Source organism: Hypanus sabinus, chromosome 9 (genome assembly GCF_030144855.1).
Source record: "Hypanus sabinus isolate sHypSab1 chromosome 9, sHypSab1.hap1, whole genome shotgun sequence".
Taxonomy (NCBI): domain Eukaryota; kingdom Metazoa; phylum Chordata; class Chondrichthyes; order Myliobatiformes; family Dasyatidae; genus Hypanus; species Hypanus sabinus.
Window position 1 is genome coordinate 78,545,387 of NC_082714.1, and position 26,658 is coordinate 78,572,044.

The following is a 26,658-nucleotide window of genomic DNA, read 5'->3' on the forward strand; positions in this document are numbered from 1 at the left end:
ACACCCCGTATTGATCATGTATTTCACACCGCCGTATTGATCATGTATTTCACACTCCTCTATTGATCATGTATTTCACACTCCCGTATTGATCGTGTATTTCACTCCCCCGTATTGATCATGTATTTCACACCCCCGTATTGATCATGTATTTTACACCCCTGTATTGATCCTGTATTTCACACCCCGTATTGATCATGTATTTCACACCCCCGTATTGATCATGTATTTTACACCCCTGTATTGATCCTGTATTTCACACCCCGTATTGATCATGTATTTCACACTCCTCTATTGATCATGTATTTCACACCCCCGTATTGATCGTGTATTTCACTCCCCCGTATTGATCATGTATTTGACACCCCCGTATTGTTCGTGTATTTTACACCACTGTATTGATCCTGTATTTCACACCCCCGTATTGATCATGTATTTCACACCGCCGTATTGATCATGTATTTCACACCCCCGTATTGATCATGTATTTCACACACCTGTATTGATCATGTATTTCACACTGCAGTATTGATCATGTATTTCACACCCCCGTGTTGATCATGTATTTCACACCGCCGTGTTGATCGTGGATTTCACACCACCGAATTGATCATGTATTTCACACCCCACGTATTGATCATGTATTTCACTCCGCCGTATTGATCATGTATTTCACACCCATGTATTGATCGTGGATTTCACACCACCGAATTGATCATGTATTTCACACCCCACGTATTGATCATGTATTTCACACTCCTGTATTGATCATGTATTTCACACTGCAGTATTGATCATGTATTTCACACCCCCGTGTTGATCATGTATTTCACAACGCCGTGTTGATGATGTATTTCACACCCCTTTATTGATTATGTATTTCAAACTCCTGTATTGATCATGTATTTCACACTGCAGTATTGATCATGTATTTCACACCCCCGTGTTGATCATGTATCTCACACCCCCGTATTGATCATGTATTTCAAACTCCTGTATTGATCATGTATTTCACCCTCCTGTATTGATCATGTATTTCACACCCCCGTGTTGATCATGTATCTCACACCCCCGTATTGATCATGTATTTCACACCCCTGTATTGATCACGTATTTCACACTCCTGTATTGATCATGTAGTTCACACCCCCATATTTATCCTGTATTTCACACCCCCGTATTGATCATGTATTTCACAGCCCCATATTAATCATTTATTTCAGACTCCTGTATTGATGATGTATTTCACACCCCCGTATTGATCATGTAATTCAGACCCCTGTATTGATCATGTATTTCACAACCCCGTATTGATCGTGTATTTAACACACCCGTTTTGATCATGTATTTCACACCCCCGTATTGATCATGTATTTCATACCCATGTATTGATCGAGTATTCACACAATCGTATTAATCGTGTATTTAACACCCCCGTATTGATCATGTATTTCACACCGCCATATTGATCATGTATTTCATAGCCATGTATTGATCGTGTATTCACCCCCCCCCTATTTATCGTGTATTTTAAACCTGTATTTCACGCCACCCTATTGATAATGTATTTCACATCCCCGTATTGATCATGTATTTCACACCCCCGTATTGATCATGTATTTCATACCCATGTATTGATCGTGTATTCACACCCCCCTATTTATCGTGTATTTTAAACCTGTATTTCACGCCACCGTATTGATAATGTATTTCACACCCCCCAATTTATCGTGTATTTTAAACCTGTATTTCACGCCACGGTATTGATAATGTATTTCACACCCCCGTATTGATCGTGGATTTCACACACCTGTTTTGATCATGTATTTCACACCCACGTATTGATCATGTATTTCATACCCATGTATTGATCGTGTATTCACCACCCCCGTATTGATCGTGTATTTAACACCCCCGTATTGATCATGAATTTCACACCCCAATATTGATCATGTATTTCATACCCATGTATTGACCGTGTATTCACACCCCCGTATTGATCGTGTATTTAACAACCCCGTATTGATCGTGTATTTCACAACCCCATATTGATCATATATTTCACACCCCTGTATTGATCATGTATTTCACACCCCTGTATTGATCATGTATTTCACACCCCCGTATTGATCATGTATTTCACACCCCCGTATTGATCGTGCATTTTACACCCCCGTACTGTTCCTGTATTTCAGACTCCCGTATTGATCATGTATTTCACACCCCCGTATTGATCATGTATTTCACACCCCCGTATTGATCATGTATTTCACACCGCCGTATTGATCGTGTATTTTACACCCCTGTATTGATCCTGTATTTCACACCCCCGTATTGATCATGTATTTCACACCGCCGTATTGATCATGTATTTCACACCCCCATATTGATCGTGTATTTCACTCCCCCGTATTGATCATGTATTTCACACCCCCCCGTATTGATCATGTATTTCACACTCCTGTACTAATCATGTATTTCACACTGCAGTATTGATCATGTATTTCACAACCCCGTGTTGATCATGTATCTCACACCCCCGTATTGATCATATATTTCACACCCCTGTATTGATTATGTATTTCAAACTCCTGTATTGATCATGTATTTCACACTGCAGTATTGATCATGTATTTCATACCCCCGTGTTGATCATGTATCTCACACCCCCGTATTGATCATGTATTTCAAACTACTGTATTGATCATGTATTTCACACCCCTGTATTGATCATGTATTTCACACCCCCGTGTTGAACATGTATCTCACACCCCCGTATTGATCATGTATTTCACACCCCCGTATTCATCATGTATTTCACACCCCCGTATTGATCATGTATTTCACGCCACCGTATTGATAATGTATTTCACACCCCCGTATTGATCGTGTATTTCACACCGCTGTATTGATCATGTATTTCACACCCCCGTATTGATCATGTATTTCACACCGCCATATTGATCATGTATTTCATACCCATGTATTGATCGTGTATCCACACCCCACTATTTATCGTGTATTTTAAACCTGTATTTCACGCCACCGTATTGATAATGTATTTCACACCCCCGTATTGATCGTGGATTTCACACACCCGTTTTGATCATGTATTTCACACCCCCGTATTGATCATGTATTTCATACCCATGTATTGATCGTATATTCACACCCCCGTATTGATCGTGTATTTAACACCCCCGTATTGATCATGAATTTCACACCCCATTATTGATCATGAATTTCATACCCATGTATTGATCGTGTATTCACACCCCCGTATTGATCGTGTATTTAACAACCCCGTATTGATCGTGTATTTCACAACCCCATATTGATCATGTATTTCACACCCCTGTATTGATCATGTATTTCACACCCCTGTATTGATCATGTATTTCACACCCCCGTATTGATCATGTATTTAACACCCCCGTATTGATCGTGTATTTCAGACCCTTGTATAGATCATGTATTTCACACCCCCGTATTGATCGTGCATTTTACACTCCCGTACTGTTCCTGTATTTCACAATCCCGTATTGATCTGTATTTCACACCCCCGTATTGATCATGTTTCACACCCCCGTATTGATCATGTATTTCACATTCCTCTATTGATCATGTATTTCACACTCCCGTATTGATCGTGTATTTCACTCCCCCGTATTGATCATGTATTTCACACCCCCGTATTGATCGTGTATTTTACACCCCTGTATTGATCCTGTATTTCACACCCCCGTATTGATCATGTATTTCACCCCCCCGTATTGATCGTGTATTTAACACCCCCGTATTGATCATGAATTTCACACCCCATTATTGATCATGTATTTCATACCCATGTATTGATCGTGTATTCACACCCCCGTATTGATTGTGTATTTAACAACCCCGTATTGATCGTGTATTTCACAACCCCATATTGATCATGTATTTCACACCCCTGTATTGATCATGTATTTCACACCCCTGTATTGATCATGTATTTCACTCCGCCGTATTGATCATGTATTTCACACTCCTCTATTGATCATGTATTTCACACTCCCGTATTGATCGTGTATTTCACTCCCCCGTATTGATCATGTATTTCACACCCCCGTATTGATCATGTATTTCACCCCCCCGTATTGATCGTGTATTTTACACCCCTGTATTGATCCTGTATTTCACACCCCCGTATTGATCATGTATTTCACCCCCCCGTATTGATCGTGTATTTAACATCCCCGTATTGATGATGAATTTCACACCCCATTATTGATCATGTATTTCATACCCATGTATTGATCGTGTATTCACATCCCGTATTGATTGTGTATTTAACAACCCCGTATTGATCGTGTATTTCACCACCCCATATTGATCATGTATTTCACACCTCTGTATTGATCATTTATTTCACACCCCTGTATTGATAATGTATTTCACACCCCCGTATTGATCATGTATTTAACACCCCCGTATTGATCGTGTATTTCAGACCCCTGTATAGATCATGTATTTCACACCCCCGTATTGATCGTGCATTTTACACCCCCGTACTGTTCCTGTATTTCACACTCCCGTATTGATCAGTATTTCACACCGCCGTATTGATCATGTATTTCACACTCCCGTATTGTTCATGTATTTCACACCGCCGTATTGATCGGTTATTTTACACCCCTGTATTGATCCTGTATTTCACACCCGTATTGATCATGTATTTCACACCGCCGTATTGATCATGTATTTCACACTCCTCTATTGATCATGTATTTCACACCCCCGTATTGATCGTGTATTTCACTCCCCCGTATTGATCATGTATTTCACACCCCCGTATTGATCGTGTATTTTACACCCCTGTATTGATCCTGTATTTCACACCCCGTATTGATCATGTATTTCACACCGCCGTATTGATCATGTATTTCACACTCCTATATTGATCATGTATTTCATACCCATGTATTGATCGTGTATCCACACCCCACTATTTATCGTGTATTTTAAACCTGTATTTCACGCCACCGTATTGATAATGTATTTCACACCCCCGTATTGATCGTGGATTTCACACACCCGTTTTGATCATGTATTTCACACCCCCGTATTGATCATGTATTTCATACCCATGTATTGATCGTATATTCACACCCCCGTATTGATCGTGTATTTAACACCCCCGTATTGATCATGAATTTCACACCCCATTATTGATCATGAATTTCATACCCATGTATTGATCGTGTATTCACACCCCCGTATTGATCGTGTATTTAACAACCCCGTATTGATCGTGTATTTCACAACCCCATATTGATCATGTATTTCACACCCCTGTATTGATCATGTATTTCACACCCCTGTATTGATCATGTATTTCACACCCCCGTATTGATCATGTATTTAACACCCCCGTATTGATCGTGTATTTCAGACCCTTGTATAGATCATGTATTTCACACCCCCGTATTGATCGTGCATTTTACACTCCCGTACTGTTCCTGTATTTCACAATCCCGTATTGATCTGTATTTCACACCCCCGTATTGATCATGTTTCACACCCCCGTATTGATCATGTATTTCACATTCCTCTATTGATCATGTATTTCACACTCCCGTATTGATCGTGTATTTCACTCCCCCGTATTGATCATGTATTTCACACCCCCGTATTGATCGTGTATTTTACACCCCTGTATTGATCCTGTATTTCACACCCCCGTATTGATCATGTATTTCACCCCCCCGTATTGATCGTGTATTTAACACCCCCGTATTGATCATGAATTTCACACCCCATTATTGATCATGTATTTCATACCCATGTATTGATCGTGTATTCACACCCCCGTATTGATTGTGTATTTAACAACCCCGTATTGATCGTGTATTTCACAACCCCATATTGATCATGTATTTCACACCCCTATATTGATCATGTATTTCACACCCCTGTATTGATCATGTATTTCACTCCGCCGTATTGATCATGTATTTCACACTCCTCTATTGATCATGTATTTCACACTCCCGTATTGATCGTGTATTTCACTCCCCCGTATTGATCATGTATTTCACACCCCCGTATTGATCGTATATTTTACACCCCTGTATTGATCCTGTATTTCACACCCCCGTATTGATAATGTATTTCACCCCCCCGTATTGATCGTGTATTTTACACCCCTGTATTGATCCTGTATTTCACACCCCCGTATTGATCATGTATTTCACCCCCCCGTATTGATCGTGTATTTAACACCCCCGTATTGATGATGAATTTCACACCCCATTATTGATCATGTATTTCATACCCATGTATTGATCGTGTATTCACATCCCGTATTGATTGTGTATTTAACAACCCCGTATTGATCGTGTATTTCACCACCCCATATTGATCATGTATTTCACACCTCTGTATTGATCATTTATTTCACACCCCTGTATTGATCATGTATTTCACCCCCCCGTATTGATCGTGTATTTAACACCCCCGTATTGATGATGAATTTCACACCCCATTATTGATCATGTATTTCATACCCATGTATTGATCGTGTATTCACATCCCGTATTGATTGTGTATTTAACAACCCCGTATTGATCGTGTATTTCACCACCCCATATTGATCATGTATTTCACACCTCTGTATTGATCATTTATTTCACACCCCTGTATTGATCATGTATTTCACACCCCCGTATTGATCATGTATTTAACACCCCCGTATTGATCGTGTATTTCAGACCCCTGTATAGATCATGTATTTCACACCCCCGTATTGATCGTGCATTTTACACCCCCGTACTGTTCCTGTATTTCACACTCCCGTATTGATCAGTATTTCACACCGCCGTATTGATCATGTATTTCACACTCCCGTATTGTTCATGTATTTCACACCGCCGTATTGATCGGTTATTTTACACCCCTGTATTGATCCTGTATTTCACACCCGTATTGATCATGTATTTCACACCGCCGTATTGATCATGTATTTCACACTCCTCTATTGATCATGTATTTCACACCCCCGTATTGATCGTGTATTTCACTCCCCCGTATTGATCATGTATTTCACACCCCCGTATTGATCGTGTATTTTACACCCCTGTATTGATCCTGTATTTCACACCCCGTATTGATCATGTATTTCACACCGCCGTATTGATCATGTATTTCACACTCCTCTATTGATCATGTATTTCACACTCCCGTATTGATCGTGTATTTCACTCCCCCGTATTGATCATGTATTTCACACCCCCGTATTGGTCGTGTATTTTACACCCCTGTATTGATCCTGTATTTCACACTCCTGTATTGATCATGTATTTCACACTGCAGTATTGATCATGTATGTCACACCCCCGTGTTGATCATGTATTTCACACCGCCGTGTTGATCATGTATCTCACACCCCCGTATTGCTCATGTATTTCACACCCCTGTATTGATTATGTATTTCAAACTCCTGTATTGATCATGTATTTCACACTGCAGTATTGATCATGTATTTCACACCCCCGTGTTGATCATGTATCTCACACCCCCGTATTGATCATGTATTTCAAACTCCTGTATTGATCATGTATTTCACACCGCTGTATTGATCATGTATTTCACACACCCGTGTTGATTATGTATCTCACACCCCCGTATTGATCATGTAGTTCACACCCCCATATTTATCCTGTATTTCACACCCCCGTATTGATCATGTAGTTCACAGCCCCATATTTATCATGTATTTCAGACTCCTGTATTGATGATGTATTTCACACCCCCGTATTGATCATGTATTTCACACTCCTCTATTGATCATGTATTTCACACCCCCATATTGATCGTGTATTTCACTCCCCCGTATTGATCATGTATTTCACACCCCCGTATTGATCGTGTATTTTACACCCCTGTATTGATCCTGTATTTGACACCCCGTATTGATCATGTATTTCACACCGCCGTATTGATCATGTATTTCACACTCCTCTATTGATCATGTATTTCACACTCCCGTATTGATCGTGTATTTCACTCCCCCGTATTGATCATGTATTTCACACCCCCGTATTGGTCGTGTATTTTACACCGCTGTATTGATCCTGTATTTCACACTCCTGTATTGATCATGTATTTCGCACTGCAGTATTGATCATGTATGTCACACCCCCGTGTTGATCATGTATTTCACACCGCCGTGTTGATCATGTATCTCACACCCCCGTATTGATCATGTATTTCACATCCCTGTATTGATTATGTATTTCAAACTCCTGTATTGATCATGTATTTCACACTGCAGTATTGATCATGTATTTCACACCCCCGTGTTGATCATGTATCTCACACCCCCGTATTGATCATGTATTTCAAACTCCTGTATTGATCATGTATTTCACACCGCTGTATTGATCATGTATTTCACACCCCCGTGTTGATTATGTATCTCACACCCCCGTATTGATCATGTATTTCACACCCCTGTATTGATCGTGTATATCACACACCTGTATTGATCATGTAGTTCACACCCCCATATTTATACTGTATTTCACACCCCCGTATTGATCATGTAGTTCACAGCCCCATATTTATCATGTATTTCAGACTCCTGTATTGATGATGTATTTCACACCCCCGTATTGATCATGTATTTCACACCCCCGTATTGATCATGTATTTCATACCCATGTATTGATCGTGTATTCACACAACCGTATTAATCGTGTATTTAACACCCCCGTATTGATCATGTATTTCACACCCCCGTATTGATCATGTATTTCACACCGCCATATTGATCATGTATTTCATACCCATGTATTGATCGTGTATTCACACCCCCGTATTTATCGTGCATTTTAAACCTGTATTTCACGCCACGGTATTGATAATGTATTTCACACCCCCCAATTTATCGTGTATTTTAAACCTGTATTTCACGCCACGGTATTGATAATGTATTTCACACCCCCGTATTGATCGTGGATTTCACACACCTGTTTTGATCATGTATTTCACACCCACGTATTGATCATGTATTTCATACCCATGTATTGATCGTGTATTCACCACCCACGTATTGATCGTGTATTTAACACCCCCGTATTGATCATGAATTTCACACCCCAATATTGATCATGTATTTCATACCCATGTATTGATCGTGTATTCACACCCCCGTATTGATCGTGTATTTAACAACCCCGTATTGATCGTGTATTTCACAAACCCATATTGATCATATATTTCACACCCCTGTATTGATCATGTATTTCACACCCCTGTATTGATCATGTATTTCACACCGCCGTATTGATCGTGTATTTTACACCCCTGTATTGATCCTGTATTTCACACCCCCGTATTGATCATGTATTTCACACCGCCGTATTGATCATGTATTTCACACCCCCGTATTGATCGTGTATTTCACTCCCCCGTATTGATCATGTATTTCACACCCCCGTATTGATCATGTATTTCACACTCCTGTAATAATCATGTATTTCACACTGCAGTATTGATCATGTATTTCACAACCCCGTGTTGATCATGTATCTCACACCCCCGTATTGATCATATATTTCACACCCCTGTATTGATTATGTATTTCAAACTCCTGTATTGATCATGTATTTCACACCGCCGTATTGATCATGTATTTCACACTCCTCTATTGATCATGTATTTCACACTCCCGTATTGATCGTGTATTTCACTCCCCCGTATTGATCATGTATTTCACACCCCCGTATTGGTCGTGAATTTTACACCGCTGTATTGATCCTGTATTTCACACTCCTGTATTGATCATGTATTTCACACTGCAGTATTGATCATGTATGTCACACCCCCGTGTTGATCCTGTATTTCACACCGCCGTGTTGATCATGTATCTCACACCCCCGTATTGATCATGTATTTCACACCCCTGTATTGATTATGTATTTCAAACTCCGGTATTGATCATGTATTTCACACTGCAGTATTGATCATGTATTTCACAACCCCGTGTTGATCATGTATCTCACACCCCCGTATTGATCATGTATTTCAAACTCCTGTATTGATCATGTATTTCACACTGCTGTATTGATCATGTATTTCACACCCCCGTGTTGATTATGTATCTCACACCCCCGTATTGATCATGTAGTTCACAGCCCCATATTTATCATGTATTTCAGACTCCTGTATTGATGATGTATTTCACACCCCCGTATTGATCATGTATTTCACACCCCCGTATTGATCATGTATTTCATACCCATGTATTGATCGTGTATTCACACAACCGTATTAATCGTGTATTTAACACCCCGTATTGATCATGTATTTCACACCGCCATATTGATCATGTATTTCATACCCATGTATTGATCGTGTATTCACACCCCCGTATTGATCATGTATTTCACACTCCCGTATTGATCGTGTATTTCACTCCCCCGTATTGATCATGTATTTCACACCCCCGTATTGATCGTGTATTTTACACCCCTGTATTGATCCTGTATTTCACACCCCCGTATTGATAATGTATTTCACCCCCCCGTATTGATCGTGTATTTTACACCCCTGTATTGATCCTGTATTTCACACCCCCGTATTGATCATGTATTTCACCCCCCCGTATTGATCGTGTATTTAACACCCCCGTATTGATGATGAATTTCACACCCCATTATTGATCATGTATTTCATACCCATGTATTGATCGTGTATTCACACCCCCGTATTGATTGTGTATTTAACAACCCCGTATTGATCGTGTATTTCACAACCCATATTGATCATGTATTTCACACCCCTGTATTGATCATGTATTTCACACCCCTGTATTGATCATGTATTTCACACCCCCGTATTGATCATGTATTTAACACCCCCGTATTGATCGTGTATTTCAGACCCCTGTATAGATCATGTATTTCACACCCCCGTATTGATCGTGCATTTTACACCCCCGTACTGTTCCTGTATTTCACACTCCCGTATTGATCAGTATTTCACACCGCCGTATTGATCATGTATTTCACACCCCCGTATTGATCATGTATTTCACACCGCCGTATTGATCGTGTATTTTACACCCCTGTATTGATCCTGTATTTCACACCCCGTATTGATCATGTATTTCACACCGCCGTATTGATCATGTATTTCACACTCCTCTATTGATCATGTATTTCACACCCCCGTATTGATCGTGTATTTCACTCCCCCGTATTGATCATGTATTTCACACCCCCGTATTGATCGTGTATTTTACACCCCTGTATTGATCCTGTATTTCACACCCCGTATTGATCATGTATTTCACACCGCCGTATTGATCATGTATTTCACACTCCTCTATTGATCATGTATTTCACACTCCCGTATTGATCGTGTATTTCACTCCCCCGTATTGATCATGTATTTCACACCCCCGTTTTGGTCGTGTATTTTACACCCCTGTATTGATCCTGTATTTCACACTCCTGTATTGATCATGTATTTCACACTGCAGTATTGATCATGTATGTCACACCCCCGTGTTGATCATGTATTTCACACCGCCGTGTTAATCATGTATCTCACACCCCCGTATTGATCATGTATTTCACACCCCTGTATTGATTATGTATTTCAAACTCCTGTATTGATCATGTATTTCACACTGCATTATTGATCATGTATTTCACACCCCCGTGTTGATCATGTATCTCACACCCCCGTATTGATCATGTATTTCAAACTCCTGTATTGATCATGTATTTCACACCGCTGTATTGATCATGTATTTCACACCCCCGTGTTGATTATGTATCTCACACCCCCGTATTGATCATGTATTTCACACCCCTGTATTGATCGTGTATTTCACACTCCTGTATTGATCATGTAGATCACACCCCCATATTTATCCTGTATTTCACACCCCCGTATTGATCATGTAGTTCACAGCCCCATATTTATCATGTATTTCAGACTCCTGTATTGATGATGTATTTCACACCCCCGTATTGATCATGTATTTCACACCCCCGTATTGATCATGTATTTCATACCCATGTATTGATCGTGTATTCACACAACCGTATTAATCGTGTATTTAACACCCCCGTATTGATCATGTATTTCACACCGCCATATTGATCATGTATTTCATACCCATGTATTGATCGTGTATTCACACCCCCCTATTTATCGTGTATTTTAAACCTGTATTTCACGCCACCGTATTGATAATGTATTTCACACCCCCATATTGATCGTGTATTTCACACCCCTGTATTGATCATGTATTTCACACCCCCGTATTGATCATGTATTTCACACCCCCGTATTGATCATGTATTTCACACCGCCATATTCATCATGTATTTCATACCCATGTATTGATCGTGTATTCACACCCCCCTATTTATCGTGTATTTTAAACCAGTATTTCACGCCACGGTATTGATAATGTATTTCACACCCCCGTATTGATCGTGGATTTCACACACCTGTTTTGATCATGTATTTCACACCCACGTATTGATCATGTATTTCATACCCATGTATTGATCGTGTATTCACCACACCCGTATTGATCGTGTATTTAACACACCCGTATTGATCATGAATTTCACACCCCAATATTGATCATGTATTTCATACCCATGTATTGATCGTGTATTCACACCCCCGTATTGATCGTGTATTTAACAACCCCGTATTGATCGTGTATTTCACAACCCCATATTGATCATATATTTCACACCCCTGTATTGATCATGTATTTCACACCCCTGTATTGATCATGTATTTCACATCCCCGTATTGATCATGTATTTCACACCCCCGTATTGATCGTGCACTTTACACCCCCGTACTGTTCCTGTATTTCACACTCCCGTATTGATCATGTATTTCACACCCCCGTATTGATCATGTATTTCACACCCCCGTATTGATCATGTATTTCACACCGCCGTATTGATCGTGTATTTTACACCCCTGTATTGATCCTGTATTTCACACCCCCGTATTGATCATGTATTTCACACCGCCGTATTGATCATGTATTTCACACCCCCGTATTGATCGTGTATTTCACTCCCCCGTATTGATCATGTATTTCACACCCCCGTATTGATCATGTATTTCACACTCCTGTACTAATCATGTATTTCATACTGCAGTATTGATCATGTATTTCACAACCCCGTGTTGATCATGTATCTCACACCCCCGTATTGATCATGTATTTCACACCCCTGTATTGATTATGTATTTCAAACTCCTGTATTGATCATGTATTTCACACTGCAGTATTGGTCATGTATTTCATACCCCCGTGTTGATCATGTATCTCACACCCCCGTATTGATCATGTATTTCAAAATACTGTATTGATCATGTATTTCACACCCCTGTATTGATCATGTATTTCACACCCCCGTGTTGATCATGTATCTCACACCACCGTATTGATCATGTATTTCACACCCCCGTATTGATCATGTATTTCACACCCCCGTATTGATCATGTATTTCACGCCACCGTATTGATAATGTATTTCACACCCCCGTATTGATCGTGTATTTCACGCCACGGTATTGATAATGTATTTCACACCCCCGTATTGATCGTGGATTTCACACACCCGTTTTGATCATGTATTTCATACCCATGTATTGATCGTATATTCCCCCCCCCCCGTATTGATCGTGTAGTTAACACCCCCGTATTGATCATGAATTTCACACCCCATTATTGATCATGTATTTCATACCCATGTATTGATCGTGTATTCACACCCCCGTATTGATCGTGTATTTAACAACCCCGTATTGATCGTGTATTTCACAACCCCATATTGATCATGTATTTCACACCCCTGTATTGATCATGTATTTCACACCCCTGTATTGATCATGTATTTCACACCCCCGTATTGATCATGTATTTAACACCCCCGTATTGATCGTGTATTTCAGACCCCTGTATAGATCATGTATTTCACACCCCCGTATTGATCGTGCATTTTACACCCCCGTACTGTTCCTGTATTTCACACTCCCGTATTGATCAGTATTTCACACCCCCGTATTGATCATGTATTTCACACCCCCGTATTGATCATGTATTTCACACCGCCGTATTGATCGTGTATTTTACACCCCTGTATTGATCCTGTATTTCACATCCCGTATTGATCATGTATTTCACACCGCCGTATTGATCATGTATTTCACACTCCTCTATTGATCATGTATTTCACACTCCCGTATTGATCGTGTATTTCACTCCCCCGTATTGATCATGTATTTCACACCCCCGTATTGATCATGTATTTCACACCCCCGTATTGATCATGTATTTCATACCCATGTATTGATCGTGTATTCACACAACCGTATTAATCGTGTATTTAACACCCCCGTATTGATCATGTATTTCACACCGCCATATTGATCATGTATTTCATACCCATGTATTGATCGTGTATTCACACCCCCCTATTTATCGTGTATTTTAAACCTGTATTTCACGCCACCGTATTGATAATGTATTTCACACCCCCATATTGATCGTGTATTTCACACCCCTGTATTGATCATGTATTTCACACCCCCGTATTGATCATGTATTTCACACCCCCGTATTGATCATGTATTTCACACCGCCATATTGATCATGTATTTCATACCCATGTATTGATCGTGTATTCACACCCCCCTATTTATCGTGTATTTTAAACCAGTATTTCACGCCACGGTATTGATAATGTATTTCACACCCCCGTATTGATCGTGGATTTCACACACCTGTTTTGATCATGTATTTCACACCCACGTATTGATCATGTATTTCATACCCATGTATTGATCGTGTATTCACCACCCCCGTATTGATCGTGTATTTAACACCCCCGTATTGATCATGAATTTCACACCCCAATATTGATCATGTATTTCATACCCATGTATTGATCGTGTATTCACACCCCCGTATTGATCGTGTATTTAACAACCCCGTATTGATCGTGTATTTCACAACCCCATATTGATCATATATTTCACACCCCTGTATTGATCATGTATTTCACACCCCTGTATTGATCATGTATTTCACACCCCCGTATTGATCATGTATTTCACACCCCCGTATTGATCGTGCATTTTACACCCCCGTACTGTTCCTGTATTTCACACTCCCGTATTGATCATGTATTTCACACCCCCGTATTGATCATGTATTTCACACCCCCGTATTGATCATGTATTTCACACCGCCGTATTGATCGTGTATTTTACACCCCTGTATTGATCCTGTATTTCACACCCCCGTATTGATAATGTATTTCACACCGCCGTATTGATCATGTATTTCACACCCCCGTATTGATCGTGTATTTCACTCCCCCGTATTGATCATGTATTTCACACCCCCGTATTGATCATGTATTTCACACTCCTGTACTAATCATGTATTTCATACTGCAGTATTGATCATGTATTTCACAACCCCGTGTTGATCATGTATCTCACACCCCCGTATTGATCATGTATTTCACACCCCTGTATTGATTATGTATTTCAAACTCCTGTATTGATCATGTATTTCACACTGCAGTATTGGTCATGTATTTCATACCCCCGTGTTGATCATGTATCTCACACCCCCGTATTGATCATGTATTTCAAAATACTGTATTGATCATGTATTTCACACCCCTGTATTGATCATGTATTTCACACCCCCGTGTTGATCATGTATCTCACACCACCGTATTGATCATGTATTTCACACCCCCGTATTGATCATGTATTTCACACCCCCGTATTGATCATGTATTTCACGCCACCGTATTGATAATGTATTTCACACCCCCGTATTGATCGTGTATTTCACGCCACGGTATTGATAATGTATTTCACACCCCCGTATTGATCGTGGATTTCACACACCCGTTTTGATCATGTATTTCATACCCATGTATTGATCGTATATTCCCCCCCCCCGTATTGATCGTGTAGTTAACACCCCCGTATTGATCATGAATTTCACACCCCATTATTGATCATGTATTTCATACCCATGTATTGATCGTGTATTCACACCCCCGTATTGATCGTGTATTTAACAACCCCGTATTGATCGTGTATTTCACAACCCCATATTGATCATGTATTTCACACCCCTGTATTGATCATGTATTTCACACCCCTGTATTGATCATGTATTTCACACCCCCGTATTGATCATGTATTTAACACCCCCGTATTGATCGTGTATTTCAGACCCCTGTATAGATCATGTATTTCACACCCCCGTATTGATCGTGCATTTTACACCCCCGTACTGTTCCTGTATTTCACACTCCCGTATTGATCAGTATTTCACACCCCCGTATTGATCATGTATTTCACACCCCCGTATTGATCATGTATTTCACACCGCCGTATTGATCGTGTATTTTACACCCCTGTATTGATCCTGTATTTCACATCCCGTATTGATCATGTATTTCACACCGCCGTATTGATCATGTATTTCACACTCCTCTATTGATCATGTATTTCACACTCCCGTATTGATCGTGTATTTCACTCCCCCGTATTGATCATGTATTTCACACCCCCGTATTGATCATGTATTTCACACCCCCGTATTGATCATGTATTTCATACCCATGTATTGATCGTGTATTCACACAACCGTATTAATCGTGTATTTAACACCCCCGTATTGATCATGTATTTCACACCGCCATATTGATCATGTATTTCATACCCATGTATTGATCGTGTATTCACACCCCCCTATTTATCGTGTATTTTAAACCTGTATTTCACGCCACCGTATTGATAATGTATTTCACACCCCCATATTGATCGTGTATTTCACACCCCTGTATTGATCATGTATTTCACACCCCCGTATTGATAATGTATTTCACACCCCCGTATTGATCATGTATTTCACACCGCCATATTGATCATGTATTTCATACCCATGTATTGATCGTGTATTCACACCCCCCTATTTATCGTGTATTTTAAACCAGTATTTCACGCCACGGTATTGATAATGTATTTCACACCCCCGTATTGATCGTGGATTTCACACACCTGTTTTGATCATGTATTTCACACCCACGTATTGATCATGTATTTCATACCCATGTATTGATCGTGTATTCACCACCCCCGTATTGATCGTGTATTTAACACCCCCGTATTGATCATGAATTTCACACCCCAATATTGATCATGTATTTCATACCCATGTATTGATCGTGTATTCACACCCCCGTATTGATCGTGTATTTAACAACCCCGTATTGATCGTGTATTTCACAACCCCATATTGATCATATATTTCACACCCCTGTATTGATCATGTATTTCACACCCCTGTATTGATCATGTATTTCACACCCCCGTATTGATCATGTATTTCACACCCCCGTATTGATCGTGCATTTTACACCCCCGTACTGTTCCTGTATTTCACACTCCCGTATTGATCATGTATTTCACACCCCCGTATTGATCATGTATTTCACACCCCCGTATTGATCATGTATTTCACACCGCCGTATTGATCGTGTATTTTACACCCCTGTATTGATCCTGTATTTCACACCCCCGTATTGATCATGTATTTCACACCGCCGTATTGATCATGTATTTCACACCCCCGTATTGATCGTGTATTTCACTCCCCCGTATTGATCATGTATTTCACACCCCCGTATTGATCATGTATTTCACACTCCTGTACTAATCATGTATTTCATACTGCAGTATTGATCATGTATTTCACAACCCCGTGTTGATCATGTATCTCACACCCCCGTATTGATCATGTATTTCACACCCCTGTATTGATTATGTATTTCAAACTCCTGTATTGCTCATGTATTTCACACTGCAGTATTGGTCATGTATTTCATACCCCCGTGTTGATCATGTATCTCACACCCCCGTATTGATCATGTATTTCAAAATACTGTATTGATCATGTATTTCACACCCCTGTATTGATCATGTATTTCACACCCCCGTGTTGATCATGTATCTCACACCCCCGTATTGATCATGTATTTCACACCCCCGTATTGATCATGTATTTCACACCCCCGTATTGATCATGTATTTCACGCCACCGTATTGATAATGTATTTCACACCCCCGTATTGATCGTGTATTTCACGCCACGGTATTGATAATGTATTTCACACCCCCGTATTGATCGTGGATTTCACACACCCGTTTTGATCATGTATTTCATACCCATGTATTGATCGTATATTCCCCCCCCGTATTGATCGTGTAGTTAACACCCCCGTATTGATCATGAATTTCACACCCCATTATTGATCATGTATTTCATACCCATGTATTGATCGTGTATTCACACCCCCGTATTGATCGTGTATTTAACAACCCCGTATTGATCGTGTATTTCACAACCCCATATTGATCATGTATTTCACACCCCTGTATTGATCATGTATTTCACACCCCTGTATTGATCATGTATTTCACACCCCCGTATTGATCATGTATTTAACACCCCCGTATTGATCGTGTATTTCAGACCCCTGTATAGATCATGTATTTCACACCCCCGTATTGATCAGTATTTCACACCCCCGTATTGATCATGTATTTCACACCCCCGTATTGATCATGTATTTCACACCGCCGTATTGATCGTGTATTTTACACCCCTGTATTGATCCTGTATTTCACATCCCGTATTGATCATGTATTTCACACCGCCGTATTGATCATGTATTTCACACTCCTCTATTGATCATGTATTTCACACTCCCGTATTGATCGTGTATTTCACTCCCCCGTATTGATCATGTATTTCACACCCCCGTATTGATCATGTATTTCACACCCCCGTATTGATCATGTATTTCATACCCATGTATTGATCGTGTATTCACACAACCGTATTAATCGTGTATTTAACACCCCCGTATTGATCATGTATTTCACACCGCCATATTGATCATGTATTTCATACCCATGTATTGATCGTGTATTCACACCCCCCTATTTATCGTGTATTTTAAACCTGTATTTCACGCCACCGTATTGATAATGTATTTCACACCCCCATATTGATCGTGTATTTCACACCCCTGTATTGATCATGTATTTCACACCCCCGTATTGATCATGTATTTCACACCCCCGTATTGATCATGTATTTCACACCGCCATATTGATCATGTATTAAATACCCATGTATTGATCGTGTATTCACACCCCCCTATTTATCGTGTATTTTAAACCAGTATTTCACGCCACGGTATTGATAATGTATTTCACACCCCCGTATTGATCGTGGATTTCACACACCTGTTTTGATCATGTATTTCACACCCACGTATTGATCATGTATTTCATACCCATGTATTGATCGTGTATTCACCACCCCCGTATTGATCGTGTATTTAACACCCCCGTATTGATCATGAATTTCACACCCCAATATTGATCATGTATTTCATACCCATGTATTGATCGTGTATTCACACCCCCGTATTGATCGTGTATTTAACAACCCCGTATTGATCGTGTATTTCACAACCCCATATTGATCATATATTTCACACCCCTGTATTGATCATGTATTTCACACCCCTGTATTGATCATGTATTTCACACCCCCGTATTGATCATGTATTTCACACCCCCGTATTGATCGTGCATTTTACACCCCCGTACTGTTCCTGTATTTCACACTCCCGTATTGATCATGTATTTCACACCCCCGTATTGATCATGTATTTCACACCCCCGTATTGATCATGTATTTCACACCGCCGTATTGATCGTGTATTTTACACCCCTGTATTGATCCTGTATTTCACACCCCCGTATTGATCATGTATTTCACACCGCCGTATTGATCATGTATTTCACACCCCCGTATTGATCGTGTATTTCACTCCCCCGTATTGATCATGTATTTCACACCCCCGTACTGATCATGTATTTCACACTCCTGTACTAATCATGTATTTCATACTGCAGTATTGATCATGTATTTCACAACCCCGTGTTGATCATGTATCTCACACCCCCGTATTGATCATGTATTTCACACCCCTGTATTGATTATGTATTTCAAACTCCTGTATTGATCATGTATTTCACACTGCAGTATTGGTCATGTATTTCATACCCCCGTGTTGATCATGTATCTCACACCCCCGTATTGATCATGTATTTCAAAATACTGTATTGATCATGTATTTCACACCCCTGTATTGATCATGTATTTCACACCCCCGTGTTGATCATGTATCTCACACCCCCGTATTGATCATGTATTTCACACCCCCGTATTGATCATGTATTTCACACCCCCGTATTGATCATGTATTTCACGCCACCGTATTGATAATGTATTTCACACCCCCGTATTGATCGTGTATTTCACGCCACGGTATTGATAATGTATTTCACACCCCCGTATTGATCGTGGATTTCACACCCCCGTTTTGATCATGTATTTCATACCCATGTATTGATCGTATATTCACCCCCCCGTATTGATCGTGTATTTAACAACCCCGTATTGATAATGTATTTCACACCCCCATATTGATCGTGTATTTCACACCCCTGTATTGATCATGTATTTCACACCCCCGTATTGATCATGTATTTCACACCCCCGTATTGATCATGTATTTCACACCGCCATATTCATCATGTATTTCATACCCATGTATTGATCGTGTATTCACACCCCCCTATTTATCGTGTATTTTAAACCAGTATTTCACGCCACGGTATTGATAATGTATTTCACACCCCCGTATTGATCGTGGATTTCACACACCTGTTTTGATCATGTATTTCACACCCACGTATTGATCATGTATTTCATACCCATGTATTGATCGTGTATTCACCACCCCCGTATTGATCGTGTATTTAACACACCCGTATTGATCATGAATTTCACACCCCAATATTGATCATGTATTTCATACCCATGTATTGATCGTGTATTCACACCCCCGTATTGATCGTGTATTTAACAACCCCGTATTGATCGTGTATTTCACAACCCCATATTGATCATATATTTCACACCCCTGTATTGATCATGTATTTCACACCCCTGTATTGATCATGTATTTCACACCCCCGTATTGATCATGTATTTCACACCCCCGTATTGATCGTGCACTTTACACCCCCGTACTGTTCCTGTATTTCACACTCCCGTATTGATCATGTATTTCACACCCCCGTATTGATCATGTATTTCACACCCCCGTATTGATCATGTATTTCACACCGCCGTATTGATCGTGTATTTTACACCCCTGTATTGATCCTGTATTTCACACCCCCGTATTGATCATGTATTTCACACCGCCGTATTGATCATGTATTTCACACCCCCGTATTGATCGTGTATTTCACTCCCCCGTATTGATCATGTATTTCACACCCCCGTATTGATCATGTATTTCACACTCCTGTACTAATCATGTATTTCATACTGCAGTATTGATCATGTATTTCACAACCCCGTGTTGATCATGTATCTCACACCCCCGTATTGATCATGTATTTCACACCCCTGTATTGATTATGTATTTCAAACTCCTGTATTGATCATGTATTTCACACTGCAGTATTGGTCATGTATTTCATACCCCCGTGTTGATCATGTATCTCACACCCCCGTATTGATCATGTATTTCAAAATACTGTATTGATCATGTATTTCACACCCCTGTATTGATCATGTATTTCACACCCCCGTGTTGATCATGTATCTCACACCACCGTATTGATCATGTATTTCACACCCCCGTATTGATCATGTATTTCACACCCCCGTATTGATCGTGTATTTCACGCCACGGTATTGATAATGTATTTCACACCCCCGTATTGATCGTGGATTTCACACACCCGTTTTGATCATGTATTTCATACCCATGTATTGATCGTATATTCCCCCCCCCCCGTATTGATCGTGTAGTTAACACCCCCGTATTGATCATGAATTTCACACCCCATTATTGATCATGTATTTCATACCCATGTATTGATCGTGTATTCACACCCCCGTATTGATCGTGTATTTAACAACCCCGTATTGATCGTGTATTTCACAACCCCATATTGATCATGTATTTCACACCCCTGTATTGATCATGTATTTCACACCCCTGTATTGATCATGTATTTCACACCCCCGTATTGATCATGTATTTAACACCCCCGTATTGATCGTGTATTTCAGACCCCTGTATAGATCATGTATTTCACACCCCCGTATTGATAGTGCATTTTACACCCCCGTACTGTTCCTGTATTTCACACTCCCGTATTGATCAGTATTTCACACCCCCGTATTGATCATGTATTTCACACCCCCGTATTGATCATGTATTTCACACCGCCGTATTGATCGTGTATTTTACACCCCTGTATTGATCCTGTATTTCACATCCCGTATTGATCATGTATTTCACACCGCCGTATTGATCATGTATTTCACACTCCTCTATTGATCATGTATTTCACACTCCCGTATTGATCGTGTATTTCACTCCCCCGTATTGATCATGTATTTCACACCCCCGTATTGATCATGTATTTCACACCCCCGTATTGATCATGTATTTCATACCCATGTATTGATCGTGTATTCACACAACCGTATTAATCGTGTATTTAACACCCCCGTATTGATCATGTATTTCACACCGCCATATTGATCATGTATTTCATACCCATGTATTGATCGTGTATTCACACCCCCCTATTTATCGTGTATTTTAAACCTGTATTTCACGCCACCGTATTGATAATGTATTTCACACCCCCATATTGATCGTGTATTTCACACCCCTGTATTGATCATGTATTTCACACCCCCGTATTGATCATGTATTTCACACCCCCGTATTGATCATGTATTTCACACCGCCATATTGATCATGTATTTCATACCCATGTATTGATCGTGTATTCACACCCCCCTATTTATCGTGTATTTTAAACCAGTATTTCACACCACGGTATTGATAATGTATTTCACACCCCCGTATTGATCGTGGATTTCACACACCTGTTTTGATCATGTATTTCACACCCACGTATTGATCATGTATTTCATACCCATGTATTGATCGTGTATTCACCACCCCCGTATTGATCGTGTATTTAACACCCCCGTATTGATCATGAATTTCACACCCCAATATTGATCATGTATTTCATACCCATGTATTGATCGTGTATTCACACCCCCGTATTGATCGTGTATTTAACAACCCCGTATTGATCGTGTATTTCACAACCCCATATTGATCATATATTTCACACCCCTGTATTGATCATGTATTTCACACCCCTGTATTGATCATGTATTTCACACCCCCGTATTGATCATGTATTTCACACCCCCGTATTGATCGTGCATTTTACACCCCCGTACTGTTCCTGTATTTCACACTCCCGTATTGATCATGTATTTCACACCCCCGTATTGATCATGTATTTCACACCCCCGTATTGATCATGTATTTCACACCGCCGTATTGATCGTGTATTTTACACCCCTGTATTGATCCTGTATTTCACACCCCCGTATTGATCATGTATTTCACACCGCCGTATTGATCATGTATTTCACACCCCCGTATTGATCGTGTATTTCACTCCCCCGTATTGATCATGTATTTCACACCCCCGTATTGATCATGTATTTCACACTCCTGTACTAATCATGTATTTCATACTGCAGTATTGATCATGTATTTCACAACCCCGTGTTGATCATGTATCTCACACCCCCGTATTGATCATGTATTTCACACCCCTGTATTGATTATGTATTTCAAACTCCTGTATTGATCATGTATTTCACACTGCAGTATTGGTCATGTATTTCATACCCCCGTGTTGATCATGTATCTCACACCCCCGTATTGATCATGTATTTCAAAATACTGTATTGATCATGTATTTCACACCCCTGTATTGATCATGTATTTCACACCCCCGTGTTGATCATGTATCTCACACCCCCGTATTGATCATGTATTTCACACCCCCGTATTGATCATGTATTTCACACCCCCGTATTGATCATGTATTTCACGCCACCGTATTGATAATGTATTTCACACCCCCGTATTGATCGTGTATTTCACGCCACGGTATTGATAATGTATTTCACACCCCCGTATTGATCGTGGATTTCACACACCCGTTTTGATCATGTATTTCATACCCATGTATTGATCGTATATTCCCCCCCCGTATTGATCGTGTAGTTAACACCCCCGTATTGATCATGAATTTCACACCCCATTATTGATCATGTATTTCATACCCATGTATTGATCGTGTATTCACACCCCCGTATTGATCGTGTATTTAACAACCCCGTATTGATCGTGTATTTCACAACCCCATATTGATCATGTATTTCACACCCCTGTATTGATCATGTATTTCACACCCCTGTATTGATCATGTATTTCACACCCCCGTATTGATCATGTATTTAACACCCCCGTATTGATCGTGTATTTCAGACCCCTGTATAGATCATGTATTTCACACCCCCGTATTGATCAGTATTTCACACCCCCGTATTGATCATGTATTTCACACCCCCGTATTGATCATGTATTTCACACCGCCGTATTGATCGTGTATTTTACACCCCTGTATTGATCCTGTATTTCACATCCCGTATTGATCATGTATTTCACACCGCCGTATTGATCATGTATTTCACACTCCTCTATTGATCATGTATTTCACACTCCCGTATTTATCGTGTATTTCACTCCCCCGTATTGATCATGTATTTCACACCCCCGTATTGATCATGTATTTCATACCCATGTATTGATCGTGTATTCACACAACCGTATTAATCGTGTATTTAACACCCCCGTATTGATCATGTATTTCACACCGCCATATTGATCATGTATTTCATACCCATGTATTGATCGTGTATTCACACCCCCCTATTTATCGTGTATTTTAAACCTGTATTTCACGCCACCGTATTGATAATGTATTTCACACCCCCATATTGATCGTGTATTTCACACCCCTGTATTGATCATGTATTTCACACCCCCGTATTGATCATGTATTTCACACCCCCGTATTGATCATGTATTTCACACCGCCATATTGATCATGTATTTCATACCCATGTATTGATCGTGTATTCACACCCCCCTATTTATCGTGTATTTTAAACCAGTATTTCACGCCACGGTATTGATAATGTATTTCACACCCCCGTATTGATCGTGGATTTCACACACCTGTTTTGATCATGTATTTCACACCCACGTATTGATCATGTATTTCATACCCATGTATTGATCGTGTATTCACCACCCCCGTATTGATCGTGTATTTAACACCCCCGTATTGATCATGAATTTCACACCCCAATATTGATCATGTATTTCATACCCATGTATTGATCGTGTATTCACACCCCCGTATTGATCGTGTATTTAACAACCCCGTATTGATCGTGTATTTCACAACCCCATATTGATCATATATTTCACACCCCTGTATTGATCATGTATTTCACACCCCTGTATTGATCATGTATTTCACACCCCCGTATTGATCATGTATTTCACACCCCCGTATTGATCGTGCATTTTACACCCCCGTACTGTTCCTGTATTTCACACTCCCGTATTGATCATGTATTTCACACCCCCGTATTGATCATGTATTTCACACCCCCGTATTGATCATGTATTTCACACCGCCGTATTGATCGTGTATTTTACACCCCTGTATTGATCCTGTATTTCACACCCCCGTATTGATCATGTATTTCACACCGCCGTATTGATCATGTATTTCACACCCCCGTATTGATCGTGTATTTCACTCCCCCGTATTGATCATGTATTTCACACCCCCGTATTGATCATGTATTTCACACTCCTGTACTAATCATGTATTTCATACTGCAGTATTGATCATGTATTTCACAACCCCGTGTTGATCATGTATCTCACACCCCCGTATTGATCATGTATTTCACACCCCTGTATTGATTATGTATTTCAAACTCCTGTATTGATCATGTATTTCACACTGCAGTATTGGTCATGTATTTCATACCCCCGTGTTGATCATGTATCTCACACCCCCGTATTGATCATGTATTTCAAAATACTGTATTGATCATGTATTTCACACCCCTGTATTGATCATGTATTTCACACCCCCGTGTTGATCATGTATCTCACACCCCCGTATTGATCATGTATTTCACACCCCCGTATTGATCATGTATTTCACACCCCCGTATTGATCATGTATTTCACGCCACCGTATTGATAATGTATTTCACACCCCCGTATTGATCGTGTATTTCACGCCACGGTATTGATAATGTATTTCACACCCCCGTATTGATCGTGGATTTCACACACCCGTTTTGATCATGTATTTCATACCCATGTATTGATCGTATATTCCCCCCCCGTATTGATCGTGTAGTTAACACCCAAGTATTGATCATGAATTTCACACCCCATTATTGATCATGTATTTCATACCCATGTATTGATCGTGTATTCACACCCCCGTATTGATCGT